This window comes from Amphiprion ocellaris, chromosome 9 (assembly GCF_022539595.1).
Source record: "Amphiprion ocellaris isolate individual 3 ecotype Okinawa chromosome 9, ASM2253959v1, whole genome shotgun sequence".
NCBI classification, from domain to species: Eukaryota; Metazoa; Chordata; class Actinopteri; family Pomacentridae; genus Amphiprion; species Amphiprion ocellaris.
The window spans coordinates 20109637-20133489 of NC_072774.1; the positions used below are offsets into that span (position 1 = coordinate 20109637).

Sequence of the window (23853 nt, forward strand, 5' to 3'; positions counted from 1 at the left end):
TCAAGAAGGTTTCCGTCTCATTTCTACTCTGAAGCTCACCTTCTCCTGCTCAAACTGCTGACAAATGTTTCTGCTGCTCTAAAGTCTGGTCTCCAGAACTTCCTAAAAACTCTCAAAGTCTCTTCTGCTGCAGGTTGCTTTGTAGAACTGTTCCAGAAAACCTCACTAAACCACATGGAGGGGCCTCAAGATAGTCGTCCAAATGAAACCATACAAAAACAAAACTAGCACAACCCAAACGCTAAAGTCTCCTACAGCCTACCAGAGAACCTCTGAGAACAGAGAATCAGGACAGGAACTCTTACCTTCTGGACAACCAACGTTGGTTCTCAAACAAGAATACAGAATGTGTCTGACCAAAAACCTCTAAAGACTCACTACAGCCAAGATAAAGACACAAATCAGCTGCACCAAATCCACTAATCACTGCACACATTAACACCATGTGCTAACTGTGGCTAAAGAACCACATTTACCAAGACAACTATCCAGTACAAAGCCCTAAAACACACCAAGAAACACATTAAAGCCTATTTTACTGCTGGAAGCTGCAAGCCAACGCCTAAAGAACATACTAAAGCAACAGAGCCAAACCCGGTTCAGTTGGTGAAGAGAAACAGAGGAAATGTTTGTCTGCAGCTAAACAAAGCAGGAAGACACTGAGCTGCTCAGGTGTTCCTGATAACACCAAGCAGCCACCTGGACAGCCAATAGGAACACAGCTTACTGGAAGTCCAGAGGGCTGGCTTAGTCAAGGAAATTTAGTTTAAAGTTGAAGCAGAAAGTTAATAAAGAAAGTTGAAAACCACCTTCTGATACCTGAAATCTCTGTGTTTTCACACAAAGAACACCTGAACATGTCAAACTGGTTCCATAGTAGAACCATCATTGTAAAAATGTCATAGTATGGCGTGTTGCTCAAAAAACATTACGACCCGGCTATCTAGGGTTGCCGAGGAGCAACACAAAAACAGGACAAACGCTGGTTTCCTGGGGGTTAGGCAGCTATTTATTTGAAAGAGTGAGTTTACAACAACACAACGTGTGAGCAGAAAAATCACAAAGTCTGTCTTTAGTTCAACTGAAAATATTAGTTTTTGTCTTTTTTATTGACCAAACTTTTCAGGAAGTAGATGAAGAATAATTGAAGCTCTCATGTAGAAGTCCAACTTATTTTGGATCCTTGTGGAGAGTTTAATCTTGGAGTTTGTAAAGCTGTTGAGTTTTTAGAGTCACATGGATTGTTTTGACATTTAATAACCGAGTCCTGAAATAAAATTACAGTTGTGGATTTCTGTCATTTAGTCTGAACTAAACAAATAACAGCAGCATAAATCTCAAACGTCATTATGAGGAGTCTGGATTGAGGTTTCTCACTTGATAATGATCAAAACACTATGACATTTTTACAATGAGGGTTCTACTATGGAACCAGTTTGACATGTTCAGGCGTTCTTTGTGTGAAAACACAGAGATTTCAGGTATCAGAAGGTGGTTTTCAACTTTCTTTATTAACTTTCTGCTTCAACTTTAAACTAAATTTCCTTGACTAAGCCAGCCCTCTGCACTTCCAGTAAGCTGTGTTCCTATTGGCTGTCCAGGTGGCTGCTTGGTGTTATCAGGAACACCTGAGCAGCTCAGTGTCTTCCTGCTTTGTTTAGCTGCAGACAAACATTTCCTCTGTTTCTCTTCACCAACTGAACCGGGTTTGGCTCTGTTGCTTTAGTATGTTCTTTAGGCGTTGGCTTGCAGCTTCCAGCAGTAAAATAGGCTTTAATGTGTTTCTTGGTGTGTTTTAGGGCTTTGTACTGGATAGTTGTCTTGGTAAATGTGGTTCTTTAGCCACAGTTAGCACATGGTGTTAATGTGTGCAGTGATTAGTGGATTTGGTGCAGCTGATTTGTGTCTTTATCTTGGCTGTAGTGAGTCTTTAGAGGTTTTTGGTCAGACACATTCTGTATTCTTGTTTGAGAACCAACGTTGGTTGTCCAGAAGGTAAGAGTTCCTGTCCTGATTCTCTGTTCTCAGAGGTTCTCTGGTAGGCTGTAGGAGACTTTAGCGTTTGGGTTGTGCTAGTTTTGTTTTTGTATGGTTTCATTTGGACGACTATCTTGAGGCCCCTCCATGTGGTTTAGTGAGGTTTTCTGGAACAGTTCTACAAAGCAACCTGCAGCAGAAGAGACTTTGAGAGTTTTTAGGAAGTTCTGGAGACCAGACTTTAGAGCAGCAGAAACATTTGTCAGCAGTTTGAGCAGGAGAAGGTGAGCTTCAGAGTAGAAATGAGACGGAAACCTTCTTGACCCGTGTGGTGAGGGCCTGTACCAAGAGTTTGAGCAGGTTGTGAAGAGTCTGTAGTTCTTTGGTATGAAAGCACAAGAAGAGTCGACTCGTTAAAGGAGAAAACAGGAGATATTGTTGGTTCTTGTGTCGCTCTGCAGTTTCCAGTTTCCTTAGACTGAATATCAAGTTTATATTTTAAATGATTTCCCATGTGAACCCAAGAAAACTTCAATAAACTCACTCCATCCCCTGGACACAACACATTGTATGACCATGTTAAATCTTTTTTTAAATATGTTTTTTTAGTTTTAATCATACTTTTAGCATAGTTTTTTCTCTTTGCTTGTTTAATTTTGTCATGTGTGAAAGGTGCTAAACAAATAAAGTTGAATTGATAAAGTGAATAATTGACTAACTCATGATTGTGACAACAGAAGTATTTTCATTGTGATTTAAGGGTTTATTTCATTTTTAAGGTTGGGGTTAAAATCTTGACAAAAAAAGATTAAAGAAATAAATTGCATTTAAAAGAGCAATTAAATCAAAGGAAAAAACATTTAATACAATAAAACGTTTTAAAAGGTTTATTATTAAAAAGTATTTTTTGAATGTTTAATTATTGAAAATATTTTATCTGTAATTTTTAGTATTTGTATTTGAAAAATTTTCATAATTACATGTATTGTATCTTGTTTAATTATCTAATTCAATATTTTGTCTGTTTAATATAGTTAAACATTAAATACAATTAAATTCTATTTAAAAAAAATACAATTAAACAAGAACAATATTAAACATTTAAAAAAATACAAAACATTTAATTAGATTATTAAACCTTTAAAAAGACAAAACATTTAATTAAAAAATTAAATGTTTAATTAGAAAATTACATCTTAAAGACAATAAAACTTTAAATAGGAATTAAACAGAAAATACAATGAAGCGTTTAAAAAGAAAATGAAACATTAAAAGGTGGTAAAACATTTAAAAAGAAAAACCTTAAAGATTTCATCAAAAAATTAAACATTGGGAAAGAAAAAGGAATTTTTCAAACAAGCCAATAAAAGATTTGAAAAAAACAACAAACATTAAAAAGACAAAACATTTGGAAATCAAATCAGACATTTGAAAAGAATAAAAGGTGAGAAAAGAGCAAAACTAAACATTTAAGAAGAATCAAACTAAAGACAAAACATTTGAAAAGACACCAGTTAAACTTTAGAAGATCAAATTAAACAGAAGAGACAATAAAAGGATGAAAAAGAGCAAAAACAGATTAAAGTCAAAGTGTTTTCTAGTCTGAAATGAAAACATCAAGTTGTTTCTTCAAACATTTCCTCTTTCTATGTTCTTGGTTTGATTGTGGACAGATTTACTAAGAACTCATTTAAGAAAACTGCTTTCCAGATAAAGTCTACTAGTAGTTGAAGGCATTGATCAAACTAATGTTACCTTCTGATCTCCACAAACTTTACTGTTCAGTGAAGATTATCAAAGTTTGTTAAGGATTTCTAAAAAACCCACAGGTGAAGGTCTGAGAAGAACTCAGATGGATGGTCTAAATGTGAAATCAAGACTCATGGTCACAAGTTTTAAGGCTTCTGTTAACCATAAAGTTCAAACTAACAGAGAAGTACTGAGAAACTTTTAAAACTTCAGTCCTCAGAGTGTCTGAAGGTTCAAACTAACAGAGAAGTACTGAGAAACTTTTAAAATTTCACTCCTCAGACTGTCTGAAAGCTCAAACTAACAGAGAACTACTCAGGAACTTAGAGGATTTCAGTCCTTGGACTGTCTGAAGGTTCAAACTAACAGAGAACTACTGTGGGACTTTGAAAATTTCAGTCCTCAGACTGTCTGAAGGTTCAAACTAACAGAGAACTACTGTGGGACTTAGAAAATTTCAGCCCTCAGACTGTGTGAAAGCTCAGGTCCTGAGGACTCGGGAGGTGTGGAGGCTTTGGAAAGTCTTGGAACTGAGGGTTCCACCCTCCAGCACAAAGGCTGAAGTCCAACCTCCTGAGAAAAAGGGTCGAGTCGAGACTCGAGTTAAAAAAAAACTCGAAAACGACAAAAAATAGATGATAAATGCGCAAAAAAAAGAAGAATTAGTATCTGAGCGAATAGCTCAGGGGATAAGAAGAGTGACTACCAACTGGAAGGTCGCTGGTTCGAGTCCCAGCAGCGGCAATTTTCTTTCTTTGTCTTTGTCAGAATTTTGAGAAAATTTAAGAAGTGTCTGGTCTTGAACCAGCGACCTGCAGCTCCACAGGCAAATCCTTAACTCACTGAGCTACAGATCAGATGAAAAGAAATAAATTCGTCGTCCCTTTCACATCGTAGTTCCTGAAGTGACCACATGGGCGGAGGCAAGGCGGAGTCTGGGTGGAGTCAGGGCGGACCGTAGGCGGGGAGGTGGGTGGCGGCCTCCCCCCTCTACTCCCCCACCGCCCACCACACCTTCCCCCGCCCGACGAGTTCTTCGAGTCTCCACGGGTTCTTCGAGTCTCCACGGGTTTTCCCGAGTTTCTGGAGTTTCCACCAGGTCGGAGGCAGAACAAGTTGTCATGAAGAGGTGTTGAAGTCGGCCAAGATGGACTGACTTTTTACAGCGACTAGAAGGAAGACCACTAGAAGAGCAGGTCTTTAACCACCATCCATAAAATCCATGGAGTCGCTCCAGAGAAATGAAGGGAGGTCAACTTTTATCAACCTCCATCCACATGTTCAACTTCATATCTTTACTTGGACATTTTTAGCACCACAAACCTTTAGTATCACACTTTATTATCATTTATTAGGACTTTAATGGAATCCACCAGCAGATTTACTTTTTGTTGACAAACTTTATTCTTGTCGTCATGGGACTGCAGTATTTAAAACTCTTCCTTCTATTTGACCTCATGTTTATTAGTTTTAGTGGAGAAAGTTATTTTAATTGTCGATTAATCTCTTAAAATCCAAATAATAAATTGGGTTAGTCAAGAGCTTTAAATTTCTTACTTTGTCATATTTTAAGTATGACCAAAAAATATAAAAATAAAGCGTCTTGAGACAATTTGACCTGTAACTGGCGTTATATAAATTTAAATTGAATTTAAATTGTATGTATCTTGTAATGTTGGAGTAATTCAGCCATATATGTTGGAAAACACATTTTCTTTGTCAATTAATCTGTTGTTTTCTCCAGTAATTCATTTCTTGTTTTGGTTTATAAAATGTCCCCACGAGTCGGGGAGTCGGTGAAGTTGTTGGTCCGGTTTGAAGGCCTCCGTGTGGTCCAGTAGAAGTCCATGTAGTTGGTGTTGGCTTTGAACCGCAACGACTGGCCACCATCAGGAGGACCGACTCGTCCTCGTAGGGCTCCTCCTGTAGCCTTGAGGGGACCACAGGAACATTCAGTAGCTGTTGGAGTTCTTCCTGTCAGGCTCGTGGTAGAACGGCTCTGAAGAATCTTTTACTTGTCTTATCTGGAACAATCTAACAGCCTAAACTGTTAACAGCGGTGTAAAGAAGCAAACACACAGGCATAGATTAGGACTCAAACTAGATTTATTTTAGAAAACAAATCAACTTAGAGGCATTTGTTCACACGTGGCTGAATAGGAGGCCGTCCAATCAGATTTGAGGTCTTCACTCTGTAGGTTGTTTGTTTGGTGAGACTCTTGGACCTCCATCAGCTGACATGGATGTTTGATGGTCTTCCTCTCTAGTGCCAGATGATTCATCCATGAATTCAGCAGCTACAGACTGAAATGAAGCTCATGCTGCAGTTACTGAATTCCTGTTCCAGATCAAATGTTCAGAGCTCACCTTGAATGCAGCCGTCTGCTGTCTGATAGTTTTTCTCATTGTAGTCTTCAATAAAGTCTTTTTCCTCATGTCAGGATGTGGTGAGACTCTTTCTCAGTCTCTGCAGACGTCCCTCATTGTGCATCTCCAGAGAAGAAACAGAAAAACTGGTCACTGCTTCAGCATCACAAACGCTCTCCAGCACTGATAGTGTTTTAGGAATTAATTCATTGTGTTGTGAACTTTGGAGCAGAAACTTTACAGCTGCCAAAGATATGAGTACCAATTCTGGATGTTTTAGGAAATGAAGTTCATCAAATGAACACTTGATTTTTGCTGATAACGCTCATTAAATTACTGAAGAAATCTAACATAAAAACCTGTAAACTCTCAGGCAGCTTTTGTTAAAGTTTGTCTATAATTCTATCATCATGTTCTGGAACCAGGACTCTGCAGAAGTTCCTTCAAACAGATACTTGTGTGTTTCTATTTCAGGCCTCAGGTTTGAACGTACAGCAGAGGATTAGAAAGGAGTGATTTTAATGTTTAAATCAGTCCAGTAAATGTTTGGTGTGAAAATTATTACAATTTTGATTTAGATAGATTTGTGTCAAATAATATTGTAGAGTCTCACTTAAATATATCCCAATGAGTTCAGTGTATTTACATTTTATAGAATATTTGATTTCTTAATCTCAATACTGTAGGGTCTGACCCTAAATATTATAATAATGATGTCAATTTAAATAATATTTTAGTGCAGAGTCATAAACTTTAATCAGCTAAACTTGCATAATAAATATCACTGTACAATCTTAACCTGAACATTCATATTATTGAGGTAAATTTACATAAATCATGATATTCTAGAGTCTTAACTGGAATATTTCTAACATCAATCATTTTGTATTGTGCTGATAAACAACAATAACCCGACTTTCAGATAATATTTGTTGTCTGTGATTGTGAGACTAAATTCCTCAACATTCTGGAACTGGACTGCATTTCCCAAAATGGAAACATGGAAAGAATTTAACACTCATGTATCCATGGCAACACTAACGTTTCTGCTTCTTACCAAAGTTCACAACACAAGTAAAGATTTTAATGTAAAACTTCAGGGATGACTGCTAACTATAAGTATTCTGATCAATACTTCATGATCAATATCAGGACAGATGTTACAACTCCAGCTGTTGCATTAGACTGCAGTTATTCAGAGAAATTAAAACATCACATTCCTCATGAAAACTAGATGGGACTTTTATTAAATAAAGTGTTGGTGAATAAACAGTGTAAAAAGTGAAAAGCAGCTCCATTAAATCAGGAGATGTGAGACTTCCACAGCATGGATCACCATCTGCTGTGTTGATTCATAGCTGAATGTCAGAATGAACTGAGATAGAAAAGCTGCTTTGAGCTGCAACATTACGGTCTGACAATCCAACACCATCACAGTTTTCATCTGGTTGTTTTGCTCCAACATGCTGTGAAGTTCAGTTTTTACCTGAATCAATACAGAGATTCTATTTCCAGCCAAGACTGGAATAAAAATTTGAATGTTGTGAGGTTATTAATGCAACTAAATCCTTTCAGATGGAAAGATTTACTTCTAAGTTCTAATTCAAGTTTCAGTTGGAGCACATTGCATTCACAAAGAAAAACAGTGATACCTTCATAGCAACATTTAATAAACCTAAAGCTTCCCTGTTGGCTCATTGGTGGAGTTTGTTACTGAGTATCTGAACCTTAAATCCAGTGAGACGACCATCTTCAGTCGAGGCCAGTCAGAGAACTTCAAGACCTTCCATCAGCTGGACCAGATGTGGCATCATCTCCCTCTGAACATCTGGATGACAGGAGAAAAGACAGAAATCAAACACAGATCACAGAAATACAATTTATTCACTTTCATCATTTTATAAAAGTAGCATGAACTTTATTAAAACTTGACAATATCAGTAATGAAAGTAAATGTTTTTATCTCGTGTTGATGCTAAATTTAAAGTCAATTTTAATGACAGTTTATCCTGAGAGGAGTGAGAATGGAGCTTTTCTTTCCTTTTTAGAATATTCCCTCAAAATATTCTGTTTATTATTGGCTTTAGAACCATTTTTCTTTATTTATTTTTAGATACCTCAGACTGATACACTTTGCTGGTTTGCAGATAATTTCATGTACAATGACAATAAAGATCTTCTATTATAACATATTTTGCTAAAACAAGAACTGCAAACCTTCTCAACCATCTCTCAGGCTGCAAAATTCCAACTGCAACCAAGAATTATCTGATGTAGTTATTATTATAATCTTTACTGAACCAGCCCTGGAATTAATAAAAATCTGTATATGGATATGATTTTCTCTGATGGACCACTATGGAAGCCGTAGTAACAATTAACTATCCTTTGAAGGGAAAGATTAGGTCTTCTTCAGGTGGATAAAAAAAATGCTCTCCCTTAAAAAACAAAAAATATGCATACAATAAAGTAAATCTCTTCTGCACTGCACACATACTACACTTTTGTATAACTCTGGACGTCAGAGTAAAGGCAGACAGATCCACCGATCAGCCACAACATTCTGACCACTGACAGCTGAAGAGAACAACATCCATCATCTTGTTCTAATGTAACGTTCTGCTGGGAAACCTTGACATTCATGTGGATGTTTGACATGTACCACCACCTAAACACTGCAGGACAAACAACCCCCTAGTCTCCATGGCAACAGCAGTCCTTGATGCCAGCTGCCTCCCTCAGCAGGACAAACTAAAACTGCTACTACAGGAGTGGTCCGAGGAACACGACAGAGCTAAGCTGTTCACCTGGGTTCCACACTCCCCACATCCAGATCTGATTGAGCATCTGTGGGATGGTCCAGGATCAGCCTGGTCTAAGTAGGACCCACCCTGCAACCCACAGGACCCACAGAATCCACAGGACATCCCCAGAGGTTCTGATGAACCACTGGGTCAGAGGAGTTTTAGCAGCATAAAGGGACCAACACAGTATTAGTCAGGTGGTCAGAATATTATACTGTTATATTGTCATGCTGATTATATGATCAGTAAATGTTACCACCAACTATAACATCCACATTGATCAGGAAAAAAAACAAACTATCAGTTCATTCAGAAACTGTGGGGTTAAACCTAAAAACACAGACCTCAACAGCAGTTCGTTTCAAAGCAGAACACCAGCTGGTTTTCACTAAAGAAGCTTTCAGAGCAACAATTAAATGACAGTTTTGTTCTCATTAAGTTCAGAGTCAGCCAAAATAATGTACACACATCAGGAAAAGAAAAACTTTTATAAATATTTCATTTGTATAAGTACTTCTATACATATAGCTACCTCTAAGTTTGATCAAATCACGATAACTCTGTGTCCTGTTGTACGATGTTTTCCCAACAGATGGCATTACCCTCATGAATGGAGCATCAACAAGTGACGTCTACAACACAACAGAAATGTCTGGAAGCCAGTGGCCACCACTTTGATCACCTCTTGTAATTGTAGAGGCCAAAGATAACTTTTATTAATCTCATGATGTCTGAATAAATTTGGTATTGAAATATTTACGCAAGTTTTTCTTTTCCTGATGTGTGTAAACATTATTTTGGCTGACTCTGTATAATGGGTTTCTGACAGGTCACCAGGCAACATCTTTTTATAACAATGACAAACATACCTGCATTCTACATGAGTGATTTTTCTCATGTGCAGGTAAAGATGTGTGAGGAGCTTAGAGATGACAGGAGCAGGAGTCATCCTCACTAATTCAGCTTCCACCTAGAAACAGAAAGACCACAAACAAACACACTGACAGACTCTCAAACGTTCAGCCTCACAGCCTCAAAATATCTGTTTAGGAAGTGTTGTGTTTCTAAATTCTGCTGAAAGCATTGACAGACATTCTCTTACAAGGTTGAGTAAAAAGCAGCCTGTCCTCTGAGCTAGTGAGAAATTTAACCCTAACCCCACCCCCCCACCCAGCAACTAACACAGGTGTTCAGCGGTAAGTTAGCCACCTGTGTTAATTAGCCCGCTAGCTAACTTAGCCGCTTAGCTAGCTAACGCGTCCGGACCAACTGCTCAAACACGACAAAACACAACTCTTCACACGTCACTGACTTAACGTACAACAAAACAACGCTACTGGTTAGAAGTATTTATCTTCTTACCGTGTTTTACTCCAAAAACAAGATCAACAGCATCCAGAAACGCTACCAGACGTGCAGACCATAGATACATAGAAGACTAGATACGGAAGCGTGCTGTCTTCTATATTATCTATGGTCTGACCAATCGCTGCTCTCTGGCTCCGCCCTCTGAGAATCTTGTTGTCGTTTGTCTGCACACTTGCTGATGACCACTTCCGGTCTCAGAAAATGAAAAAACGGACCTTTTTACTGATTTTACTTTCTTGTTATTCTAAATATAAAACGAAAATCAAAGCATTTAAAAAAAAAATCGTATATCCCTTTTTGATCATGAAAAGGAAAAACGCCTTGTATTTCAATTTTAATTTTTGTATTTTAAAACGAAAATCAAATAACCACTCGTTTTTTGTTTTTCAATACCCGTTTCAGAACGGAAAATCCAATTACCAGATCCGTACACAGAGCCACCACACACACCTTTGACACACTTCCACACATTAGTTGAGGAGCCGCAAAAACCTGGTCGTGCCAAACTATTTTACATCTGGCGTGAAGCTCTCCAGCAAACTACAGCGTCGGATGAAGAGTCCAGCCACTCGTCTGGCCCGGATTCTGCCACCAGCGCGGATGAAGCCGATCTTATCGAAGGAATTGATCATTCCAGTGACATGTAAGTCTGTATTCATGAGAAGTTGTTTGTTTTGAGTTGGAGAAAAGTAAAGAAAGTATAATATACATGGAACGCCGCCGAAAGCATTCCGCGCAAAATACGCATCATTTTTACAAGTCATGTGCTGCGCACAGCTAACGTACCACGTAACTTTTTCTGTGTGCAGCATTTACAACGTTGGGAAGGAGGAGGAGGAGGAAGAGGAGAGAATGGAGGTCTCCTGCTGTCCTGGTACCCCAGCGAGAGGTAGAGGGACAGACCGTCCTCCAGCCAGGAGACGCTGCAGCAGCCGCTCCACCAGCGAGCGCTCCGGGCCAGAGGCGCTCCCTACAGCTGGCTGGAAAACTGAGAAGGAACCTGACAGCTTACCTTCTCTGCCACATTTCCTGCCTGCCGAAAAGGAGGCCAGGTGTCCAGCCACCTCTGTCAGAATATGTGGACAGCCCTTCTCCATCAGACCTGTCCAAGTACTTGGACCAGGAGACCATCAAAATACTGTTTCTGATTCAACTCAGTAAAAACGATTTTCTTTTATTTTCAAATGCACTTTTTATGGTCTGACCATGGTTTTGTACATAAAATCTGTGTGTTCATAAGTATCTGGCACACTTAGAAAATTGATTGCACTATTGTAAATAATTTGTTTTAATGTTGTCTCTTTGCAAATTTTGCAGTTTTGTTTATTTTCGTTTTTTTTTTTTTACAGGTTACAAAATTGACCATATCTCAAAAAGCAAATTATGTACAGACTCCAAATAAATTTCCTGTGGTTCCAAGTGATATTGTGCAACTTTTTTACATTTACAAATTTGAGGGATACAGCTATGCAATTTCTGTATTTTGAAATATATGTGAAAAAAAACAAAAACGATTTTCATTTTTTTTAAGGTTTATTGCACTTTTAAGCAATTTTTTGTAGTAGTTAAGACATAAGTCAATACATATTATTAAAATTTGGGATATCAGGGTTATTTTGATGTAAAGCAAATAAAAATACTCAAAAAAAATGGCACTACAGCATGTAAAAATGTAAAAATATGTCCTGGCGGACTTGCACAATGGTTGGTCTTAAAGGGTTAAAGAATGAAGAAAGAAATGGGTTCAGGCTCATCAGCATCTTCAGTCATCTTGAAGGAGATTTGCCTATTCAGCCATACAATACAGTACATAGACACTGCAAATTCTTTGCCAAAACACTCAGCCATGTGACATTAATTCGAGTCACTGCTTCACATCTGCCATAATAAACCCCAGATAGTGCCTTAGTAATTTCTCTCATCAGCAGCCAACACCTCATATGAAGTCAAAAGTCAACAGGAATGACAGCACAGCAGTTACTGAGGGAAAACAAATAAACCCATACTGTACAAATATGAACAATTTGAATATCAGCCATCTGACAAAATAATTTATAATCAAAACAAGAGGTTTGCATTTTTATCTATCAATTCACACAGTCATTTTTTAAAGTAGGAGCTAAACAAGGCTGCTTCTTCTAAGCATATTATTTATACCAGATTTTGTGCTCTTTGCTGACTGAATGGATTCTTTGTAGATCATTAGTTTTTGTTTACTTCGTGTCAGTATCTATCCACAGTCAGTTGCTATGTTGTCAGTCACGGAGGCATTTGTCTTGTGGAACAAGCATTTTTATACTACAATTTGCAATTCACTCAAAGTGCAGGTATTTGTTGCTTAAGATGACTTAAAAATCCATTTGTACAACATTATAGGGCCAGTTATGGAAGGACAGTCAGTTCTAATGTGGTGTTTATGGAGCACTGTGTAAAACGTAGCCCAAATCCAGTCAGCTGAAGCTAATGTCTCAGTGGCTGCAGTTTGCAAGTTGTGCCCTGGCCTTAGAGTTACAGAGGTGGGCTTATGACCAGCTGGTTCCTGGATTTAATCTTTAAACTGACTGCAAACATCTGGGCAGAAGTGTGAATAAGTCAAATTTTCCATTCCTTGGCCAGCTACTGTTGACATGTCTTGACGTGCCTTTAAGACAGGAGCTTTACTGCACCAGTAGAGCTGGTCAGCAGGAAATAGTCCAACACTGTGGTTGTTGGAAAGTCCTTCATTATGACTGTGTGTTATTGTATATTTAAGGAGGACATGACTTAAAAGAAGCATGTGTGCAGCACAAATTTGTCCTCTCGTGAACAGATGTAGCAGATGTATATAAAATCTGTGGCGCAGAAGGGGACAAATCTGAGTTAAATCTGTATAACAGGCATTTACAATAGAATATGTGAGTTTCTGGCATTTATGCCTACTTTATTTTGGAATCGGAAAGGCTACTGAGAGGTTTGCACTACTGACACAAACATCAGTTATGTGCTCAGGTCACAGTCTGTTCTCACTGAGCAGCCACATGCAACATTCACATAGCCAAAGCAAATGGAACAACAACAGCAGAGGCTACTAATGAAAATGGAAAATGAGCTTGAACTTTGATGTTCTACTGTTCACACTTTGCAGGAAGAGTAACTTTTGAGAAACTTTTTTGGTTTTCAGAAAGTTGTCTGCAAGTTAGATGTTGGTTGATGAACCAAAATTTAAAATGTAAAACAAAATACTAGTGTTTAGCTGTGTAGATGATTTTAGATTTATCTGCTCTGATTCTGAACTATCAGCTGCCACATCAGTACAGAAGAACTAAAGGAAATTTTGGTTGCACCCACAGCATCAAAAAATGACATTTAAAAATTGAAAAATCCACAACAATGCTTCGTCTGAAATAATTTGCTAAAACACCTTTGGACAAAAAAAGGAAACGAATGCTGTCTGAATGAAAACTGTTATGTGAGCTGCAGAAGGGCTTCAGAAATGCTTGTAAAATGTTTTCTCTCTAAACAAACAAGTGCTATGCTTAATGTTATCCGTGAAGCCTGACAATCTTGTATAATCGCATGTGTTCTCAGTTGACTGCTAACTGCCAACATTTGAGTGCTGTTTTGCAGACTGCATAAAGGAGGACCAGTCTAGTGCGATCCTCTATGTATGTACCTGTTGCCATATGTGACGTTGCATTATGCCATTTGTTGAAATAGGGATATTACAGGAGGCCTGAAGTGAAAACTCACGTGTGAGCAAAAAAATAAATAAATCCAGAATTTCAGCAGAGCAAAATTTCTTCCTGTGTATGTTGTTTTACTCAATGGTATGTTTTTAAATGCCTTCTTGAACCGAAACCTGGCTTAACTGAAGCTGACACAATCGTGAATGAGTTCACGTCGAGGCTTTCAGTCTGACCTTCCCATTTCATGTCGAGTGGGAAAAATGTAGCTCTTGCCAGCAGCCTGTGAAGACCTATGCTTCACCACTCCTATAGCCGCGGGGCAACGACAAGCATCTTGCGTCCAGACAGTGGAGCAGAAACACAGAGTGCCTTGTCAAGCAAAGCGCCTGTTACACCCAGCTTTGGGGTCAGTGAATGTAACATGAAAATGTCATCCTGTTGGGGCCTCAAGCAGCACACACCACAGATTTTTCCAACGAAATCAATAATTTATTTTCCAAAAGCGAATATAAACAAAGATTGTATTAAACAAACTAAAAGTATGGATGAGCTGAAGTCAAAACAAACAAAACTACGCTAAACTTCCCGAAAACAAGAGGAACGAAAGAAACAAAAGATAGCAGCTCGATCCCTTCTCTTACAAATAAACTTGGGTTGTTAAACAAAGAACTAAGGAGTGGATGGACTGTGCTGCTGTGTGCTGGTTGGGACTCCGCGCAGAATGACTCGCCAATCTGGTTCCCTCGCTCTCTGAACCCCGGAAGCAACGTCATCTTTCCGCTTTTTATGTCCGTCCTCGTGGTAGACCGAGCCAATCCGGCGCCGACCCGTCAACGTGACGTCCAATCCTGGCAGTGGTGCGGCGCAGCCCTATTTACATATTGGATTGATTAAATACAAAGACACACAGAGTGCAGAAAAAAACACAACCTCATACGATCGCAGTCGTAACACCCCTTCCCCAAGAATTAAATACCCCCCTAAGGTATTTAATTCAAGTAGGACCTAGACAGAGTGTCAGCCAATACATTTTCACTACCCTTCTTATGAAAAATCTGCAAGTTAAAATCTTGCAGCAAAAGAGACCAACGCATGAGCCTCTGGTTGGAATCCTAGAGAGAAACACTAGAGGATTGTGGTCCGTAAAAACCTGAACTGTTTGTGAGCTAGAACCTAGATAAACTTCGAAGTTCTGCAGGGCGAGCAGCAAGGCCAGTGCTTCCTTTTCTATCGTACTATAATGTACCTGATGCTTGTTGAACTTTTTAGAAAAGTAGCAGATGGGATGGTCGAGTTTCTGGTCGTCTTCCTGCAGGAGAACAGCGCCTGCGCCCCACACACTAGCATCCACCTCCAACTTAAAAGGACGCGCAAAGTCGGGCGCAGCAAGAACAGGAGCGCTACATAATAGAGCTTTGGCTGACTCAAAAGCAGCTTGACAAGCGGGGGTTGTTACGCCCAGCCTAGGGGTCACTGTGCGTAACACGAAGAGGCATCCTTCCCCTGGTCCCAAGCATTTCCAACACACGTTTTTGCATAAAATTTAGGTATTTATTTCTCAACAATTTTTAAGAACTGAAACAATGGGGGACTGGTAACTGAAAGCGACAGTGAGCAAAACCAAAACAACAAACAAAACGCCACTAAGCTATTAACCCAAAACTGATCTGCCAAAACAAAAAGGTAAAAAGAACAACAAAGTCTAACCTCCCTATCCTAACTTAAACATGAGAAAAAGCCGGTTAAACAAAAGGTGGCTGCCCACTGCGATTACTCAATATTAAATCCCTAAATCACAGCTGATCACTGGAACCCAAGTGTGCTGACGTGTAGGTTGGAAGCAGGGTAGGATGTAGCCACGCCCTCGGACCCTCTGACCCGGAGACGACGTCACGGTTCCGCCTTTATATCGCGGTCTTCCTGGTACAGCCAACCAATCCAGTGCCGAGCCGTCATCCTGGCGACCAACCGTGGCCGTGGTGCGGCGCAGCTCTATTTGCATACATGATAGGGACATAAAAAGGACACACGCAGCACAGGAAACTACAATAACGACCGCAGTCGTAACACCCCCTTCCCCAAGAATTAAATACCCCCCTAAGGTATTTAATTCAAATAGGACCTTGACAGAGTGTCAGCCAGTATATTTTCAGAACCCTTCTTATGACGAATCTGCAAGTTAAAATCTTGCAGCAAAAGAGACCAACACATGAGCCTCTGGTTGGAATTTCTCATCCTAGAGAGAAACACTAGAGGATTGTGGTCCGTAAAAACCTGAACTAGAACCTAGATAAACTTCGAAGTTCTGCAGGGCGAGCAGCAAGGCCAGTGCTTCCTTTTCTGTGGTACTATAATGTACCTGATGCTTGTTGAACTTTTTAGAAAAGTAGCAGATGGGATGGTCGAGTTTCTGGTCGTCTTCCTGCAGGAGAACAGCGCCTGCGCCCCACACACTAGCATCCACCTCCAACTTAAAAGGACGCGCAAAGTCGGGCGCAGCAAGAACAGGAGCGCTACATAACAGAGCTTTGGCTGACTCAAAAGCAGCTTGACAAGCGGGGGTCCACACAAAATTTCTTAACGGACTAACTAGGGCAGTAAGAGGAGCGACAACCTCCGAAAAATTTCTGCAGAATCCTCGATAATACCCACACATACCAAGAAAACGGCGCAACGCTCGTTTTGACTGAGGAACAGGGAACTCTACTACAGCCTGCACCTTGGCTGTTACTGGACGAACCTGGCCCTGACCCACCTGTTTCCCCAGATAAGTCACAGTTCCTTTCCCAGATTCACATTTTGTGAGGTTAAGAGTGAGAGATGCCTCTCCTAAGCGACTAAATATCTCAGATAACGTCTTCAGATGATCTGACCATGTGGAGGAATAAGCCACTACATCATCCAGATACGCCTCACAGTTTTTCACTCCAGCCAGAACTACATGCATAAGACGCTGGAAAGTAGCGGGAGCGTTTCTCAACCCAAATGGCATAACAGTGTACTGGAGGAAAGTATCAGGAGTAACAAATGCAGATATTTCTGACGCACGGGGCGTTAACGGAACCTGCCAGTAGCCTTTTAGAAGGTCCAGTTTGGTCACAAATCTGGCTGAACCCACCCGGTCTATACAATCCTCCATCCGTGGCAACGGATAGGAGTCGGGTTTTGTGACGGCATTTACCTTTCGGTAATCATTACAAAAACGAGGAGTGTTGTCTGGTTTCAGAACCAGCACACATGGAGAGCTCCATGCGCTGATGCTGGGGACAGCTAACCCATGTTCCACAAGATGCTCACCTCCTGCTGCATTAGGGCCCGTTTAGTCGGATTAACCCTGTATGCATGTTGTTTGATAGGAGGATGACCCTGCACATCAATATCATGGAACAACACAGACGTTTGACGAGGATGATCCGAAAAGAGGAGTAAATTGTCCTCTATCAACTGAATAATGTCAGCTCTAGCTGACTCACACAAATACGATAGAAACGATTCTAAATCACTCAGCACCTCTGAGTTTCGCAGTCGAGCGACTGGCATTAAACCATTTTTTTCTTCTAAGCCGTCATCAGACACATTGTACTGTGGAGGAGCTTCACAAACGACAACCACGGGAGCATCATAGGTGGCACAGGGGGGTTATCTCTGGAAAAATATCGCTTCAACATGTTAATATGACACACACGAGTTTTTCTTCTTCGATCAGGAGTTTTAATAACATAATCTGTGTCACTTATCTTACGTTCCACTACGTATGGACCACTGAACCAACACTGCAGACTGGATCCGAGCAGCAGCAGCAGCACCAAGACTTGGTCACCTGGCTGGAAAACTCTCAGAACAGACTTTTAGTCAAAATGACGTTTCATTTTTGATTGAGCCTGCGTTAGGTTTTCCTGCGCCAGCTTGCAAACATGGTGGAGATGCTCACGAAAAGTACTGACATAATCTAGTACATTATACTCAGTCTGAGTAGAATCTGACAGCCATCTTTCCTTAAGAAGATGCAAAGGACCACGCACAGTGTGGCCGAAAACTAGGTCACAAGGACTGAAACCTAAGGATTCCTGTGGAGTTTCACGCACAGCAAACATGAGTAAAGGCAGCCCCTCATCCCAGTCTCTCTCAGCCTCCAAGCTGAATTTACGCAGCATGGACTTCAGTGTTTGATGGAACCTTTCTAAAGCACCCTGAGACTCCGGATGGTAAGGACTGGATGTCTGATGCTTAATGTTTAACTCTTTTACTACCTGAGGGAACAGTTTTGACATGAAGTTGCTTCCTTGGTCAGTTTGAATTTCTTTTGGAAGACCAAATGTCGAAAAAAACTGTATCAGAGCTTTAACAATAGGTTTAGCTTTTAGCGTGCGTAAAGGAATCGCCTGAGGGTAGCGAGTAGCAGCACACAGAATTGTTAAAATATACTGATGCCCAGATTTGGTTTTTGGCAAAGGCCCCACACAGTCCAGCAACACACGTTCAAATGGTTCCCCAAGCACAGGAATAGGATGCAACGGTGCTGGCAGAACAGGCTGATTTGGTTTTGCTGCTAGATGACATGTGTGGCATGATCGGCAGTATTTGGCCACGTCGGTTTTTAAACCTGGCCAAAAGAAATTGCGCAACACACGCTGATAAGTTTTCTTAACACCCAAATGACCTGCTAACCAGGAATCGTGTGCGATGCTGAGAACCTGAGGGCGATATTCCTTTGGCACGACCACCTGATTTACAACACGTAATTCATCAGAGTCAGGACTCCACTTTCTCATCAGAACTCCATTATCTATAAAGAAAACAGGAGATGTGCTGTCAGTAGCGAATACAGAAGAAAAACACAGAGTTAGCGATGGATCATTTTTCTGAGCAGTGATCAACATGTCACGGTTCACATTCAGAGTTAATTCTGCGTCATTAGGGAACAGAGATGTGTCATTTTTACAGTTGGACTTATTCTCAGTTTTTACAATTTTGTCAGTCATACCAGATTTCTCATTCTCATCTAACTTAGTTATGAATGACTCAGACAAATTCACAATTTCACCCAGTTTACGAGCCTGTGCGCGTGTAACAGCGCACACAGGGAACAGATGTGGTTCAGAGAGGTCAGCAGGAGTGGCCGAGGACGAGGCGGGCACCGGAACATCGGTAACCACGGGGTGAGGAAAAACGTTTCCTCCAGTCAAATCGTTTCCTAAAATCAACGAGACACCACTGATTGGCAACCGCGAACACACGGCTACTTTTACCGGTCCTGTCACCAGCGGTGATTTCAAATACACCACATGCAGCGGGGCTCTCAGTACAGTCATCCCAATACCCCACACTAACACATCAGAACCACACGAAGTCTCGTTGGACAGTGGCAGGACATCATTTAACATCATCGAATGATAGGCTGCCGTATCACGGAGAACTTTTATCGGTACTTTTTTCCCTCTCCGGTCACAGAAATAAAGCCTTCTGTAACGAACGGCTGAAAACGAGCATCAACGTCAGAGATTTTGCTTTCAGAAGGCACAGAACTGGTTCCCTCGCTCTCTGACCCCCGGAAGCGACGTCATCTTTCCGCTTTTTATGTCCGTCCTCGTGGTAGACCGAGCCAATCCGGCGCCGACCCATCAACGTGACGTCCAATCCGAGCAGTGGTGCGGCGCAGCTGTATTTACATATTGGATTGGCTAAATACAAAGACACGCAGAGCGCAGAAAAAACAAACCAACAACCTCATACGGCCGCAGTCGTATCAGCGCCACAACTACTGTGACCTTTTCAGACACAAGGCAAAACAGATCCACACGGATGTACAATAGCAGCACAGGACTACTGCCAGTGTGTGGGAGTCTCGTTGGTTGACACGGCAAATATAAAGTCCAGTGCTTTCAGGTTCTCATGTTGCAAATGTTTTTAATGTGGATGCTTTCTTTTAAAAATATGCCAAGAAGAAACGCAGGCAATGCCGACATTTTTCTGCCTCTGCAAAAAGTGGTACTGGCAGGGTGTTTTCTTTTTACCAAACTGACTCATTGTGGTGTTCCAGAAGCATTCCTCTGTTGCCCTCCACTTCCTGAATGCCTTCTTTTGGTGTTAGTTAAAAGCAGCTGAATCACATTTTATTGTATTCAATCATTGTATTACATGGGATTTATTGTTTTTGTTTTGTGAAGTTTTTACTTTCATAACACAGTTTGTTCCGTATTTCCGTCAGGAACAAACAGTTTTATATCAGCTTGCACTACAACTTCTTGGCTGTACTTCAGACTGATGTGGAACTCTGCAGTAGGCATCTGACTTCACTTAATGAACCAAAGATTCAGTTTTATTCACTCCAAGGAGGGCTGTGTCTTTTGAACAGTGTTGTGTAATTTTACAAACACAGAGAAAAAGGTGCTCCAGCCTTAGTTATATGATCTACCATCTTTTTTTATATGTAGAACTATCAAACATTGCGGATGTATGACTTCATATACTGAAATAAGAAGAACTGGAGTCTGTAATAGCAATATTATTCACATTTGTACTTTATTTGCAGCTCTTCAAGTGGAAAGAAAGAAGTTAGCTTATGTGGTCTGTTAGGTGCATTTATCTGGTGTCTAAGTACTCTAAGCTGTGATTCAGCTCCATAAATTGGAACTACAGTGCCCCAACTCACTGTGTTACTCATCTGCCACAGTGACCTTAAGGGTCTGGCTTTAAGCCCTGACGCTCTACTTCTAGGATATAAAATATGCTGTCCATTCATTGCTATGATTAAGTTACAGTTAAGCACATGACCTTTAAGAAAAAAATGCAGACCCATAAATGCCAGCAGGAAAAGATCAACAAATAAATATAATTTATATGATGTCAGCCACCCCATATATGTTACACAGTTGTAAAAACAATACTGCTCGATCTAGAAATGCCCTAAAGTGAAAATAAAGCACCATGCTACATTAATATACTAAACTTAGGATATGAACTCTATTTGAACTCAGCAATTGCTCAAGCCTTGAAAGTTTCACTGCCACCCATTTTTTTACTATGTGTCTACTACTATGCATTTTTTATAGGAGTCAGTTAGATATGCGGCATAACTCTCAAGCCACCAGAGGGTGGAACTAAGGTTAAGATAAAAGGTCAGATGTCACAATGTTATATACACGTTTTATGATAGAATCCATAGTCTCTTCCCACCCTGTCTGTCTCCTGGTTATATTCTCAGATTACCAGTCATCCACTGGAACGCTAACTGTAAGTGAAACCGTTGACAGCCTGTAATACTGACTGACAGCTTGGGACGATAGGGCACCAAAGGTTGGGTGGATTTGCACAGACACTAATTTTACCCATGGTAGAGGCCATAATAAAGGGACGCAGCACTAGACTGCACCTGTGTTAGCATCCTTGTAAAAGATGTGCGTGTAAATGAAAGCGGGTCAAGTCTGAGTCCTCTAACCTCACGCACAAACAGCCTGGTTGGCTGCATCTGGGTAGAGGTGAGCTTGTAATGTTTTTTACTAAGGTAACAACATCACAAACTGCCCCTCTGAGGGACTGAGTCAAGCTGTGGATGGCTCAGTGGAGAGTGGCAGTCTCAGCTGCTCTCTTTCATGAAGGCCATCCATCCTCCGGGCATCTAGCTGCCCTGAGGGAAGCCTCCTGTGGGTTTAAGAGTGTGCAGCTGCGATGGAAGATAAAGTGAACCCCCATGTGCATTTTAAATACACAAACAAAGCATGTGGTGCAGAAGGCTGGCATGCGCATCGCTCATGCATGGTTTCCCGCTGAAGAGTTGGTTTAGCTTAAGCTGTTTTAAATCTCAGGTTTTGTCTTGTCAAAAATAAAAGAAGCAAGAGCAGGAGGAGGACACTTCCCCTTTTAACCGGATCATTTGTGTATATGTTTAATTAGATCATCTAAAACTGAAAAACAGCTTGTAATGCACTGCTGAATGTCTCTTCTCAGCATAGCTTGGATGGAAACTTCACATGTCAGTTGCTACACGGGCAGCATCTGCTTTATAGCACTTCTGTGGCAAAATGTTCCCAGACCTGCCAACATGTTGCCATAGTCACCTATTACACCCACCTAGTGCATAATAAGCACTTTGATCCCAGACAGCCTGGCTCGCTGTGCTGTCCTTTAGTAGGCTGGTAGAATATCAAACTTAAGAAGCCGTAAAGCAACAGAGGGCAACCGACAAACAGGATCCACTTTCTTAGTCTGTTAAGTATTTGGGGGCGATGCCACAAGAGGTGTCATGTGGCCTTAGACCTCTACTTAGTTCATTTTCTGGTCATTTACGAGCCATCATTGGCTGTTTGTATGGCCTTACCACCTGCTGTTCCTTCCTGCTGATTTGAATTACAAATGAAGCCGTCACAAATTGAGTCGTATTAGAGAGAAAAATTGCACAGCTAGTCAGTCCACTCGCTCTAACACTGCTTGGCAGTTCACATCGGTCATGTATTTGGCTTACATATTTAGCACAACATTTTCCAAATCCCCAAGGTACTGATTCATCAAAACCTCATACATGGAAACCTTGACCCCTCCTCACCAACAATCCCACTTGACGCAGGCTGCCCTTAGGTTTAACTCCAAATGACCCAGCTGCCAGGTTGCGTGTGCGACCAACATGCACACAGTGAGTTCCTCTTTTATGAGGCTGCTGTGCTGCATCATATGGGTAGTCTATTTAGGTCTCAGCTACTGGCATGGAGACTAAGTAGGGGGTTTAAAGAACCAAACTTAGAAGAAGAGGAAACGCTGCTGGGGAAAATGATCAGAGAAAGGAGCGTGGGCGGTCCACTAGCTTTTTACTTTGTTTTTTATTCTCTGTGAGAATTTGGAGAGGAGACAGAGAAGACACAGGAGAGAATGTTCTGGTCTGATCTGATCCGAGGCTCGAAAGGTTTTGGATTCAGAAACCAAAGCAATGATCTCTGGAAACAAAGAGAAAATAAGCTAGGGTGTTTTTTTCATAGGATGTCTTGCAAAGACATTTTCTATATTTGTCATGTGTAGCTGGGTAGAAACCTTTGAGGATCTCACAATAGGAAAGTTGAACAAATCCCACATTTTTTCAAGTTGTCATTGTTTGACAGTGTAATTGTATACGTCTAACAATTCATAACAATGGTTACACTAGATGCAGTATGTACTTTAGTGGAGAAGAAAACATAAACGTGCAAAAATAAATCTCAGTGGGAGTAGGTAAAGTTTAGATTCTGTGCCCAAAATGTGCTTTCAATGCAATAAGGTATCCTTGAGACACACTGGACTCTTTGTTCCAAAACCTATTTTTTTGGTTGTGGTGTTTATTTTAGCTCTAGAACCTTGATGGGGTCGGGATTCAGTAAACCAAAACAGAAGGCTAATTGATTACTTGGCATAATCTAATTAAATCACACTGTACTTCAGGAGCATAGCAGTAACTTTTTTTTTTATAAGAACCATTCAGTGTGACAATTACACAACATTAGATCTAAACTTCTTTATTTACAGTAATTCATTAGTGTCATATGAGTATAGCAGTATTCTAAGTGTACATTTCAAAATCTAGTCCTACAGATAAATTAAATAAAATCATTTTTTAAAATATTACACAGTTCTTCCTCTTGTATCACAGCAGGCACAGCTAATTTCAACTTAATCTGCCCATCTGCTTCGTTTGTCACAGGCAATTACAGCTCTTCTCCATGATGGAGCAACTAACCTCATTATTTTATCCTGGACATGTTCAGCAATATGTTCAGGACAGATGGCTCTTAATATTGGGTTTACACTTGTAAAGCTGTGCGCCATTTTTATGACTTTGTGTGTCTCTTTATTTCACTATTAATCACATCAGACTCTTGATCTTAATCAAAGCTCCAATTAAACCCCTTGCGCCAACGGATTCATCTTGGGCTCCCACCTCTCTCGCCTATTGCTGACAC

At 40.5% G+C, this 23853-nt stretch overlaps 1 long non-coding RNA gene across 1 annotated transcript; it reads right to left on the reverse strand.

The window, feature by feature from the left end:
- Positions 1-5814: 5814 nt before the first annotated feature.
- Positions 5815-10726, reverse strand: LOC129349583 (uncharacterized). The gene is made up of 3 exons (XR_008602640.1): positions 10260-10726; positions 9767-9867; positions 5815-7921 (listed from the first exon to the last, which is right to left on the reverse strand). It is a non-coding gene; the product is annotated as an uncharacterized LOC129349583 (long non-coding RNA).
- Between the last annotated feature and the right edge of the window lie 13127 nt (positions 10727-23853).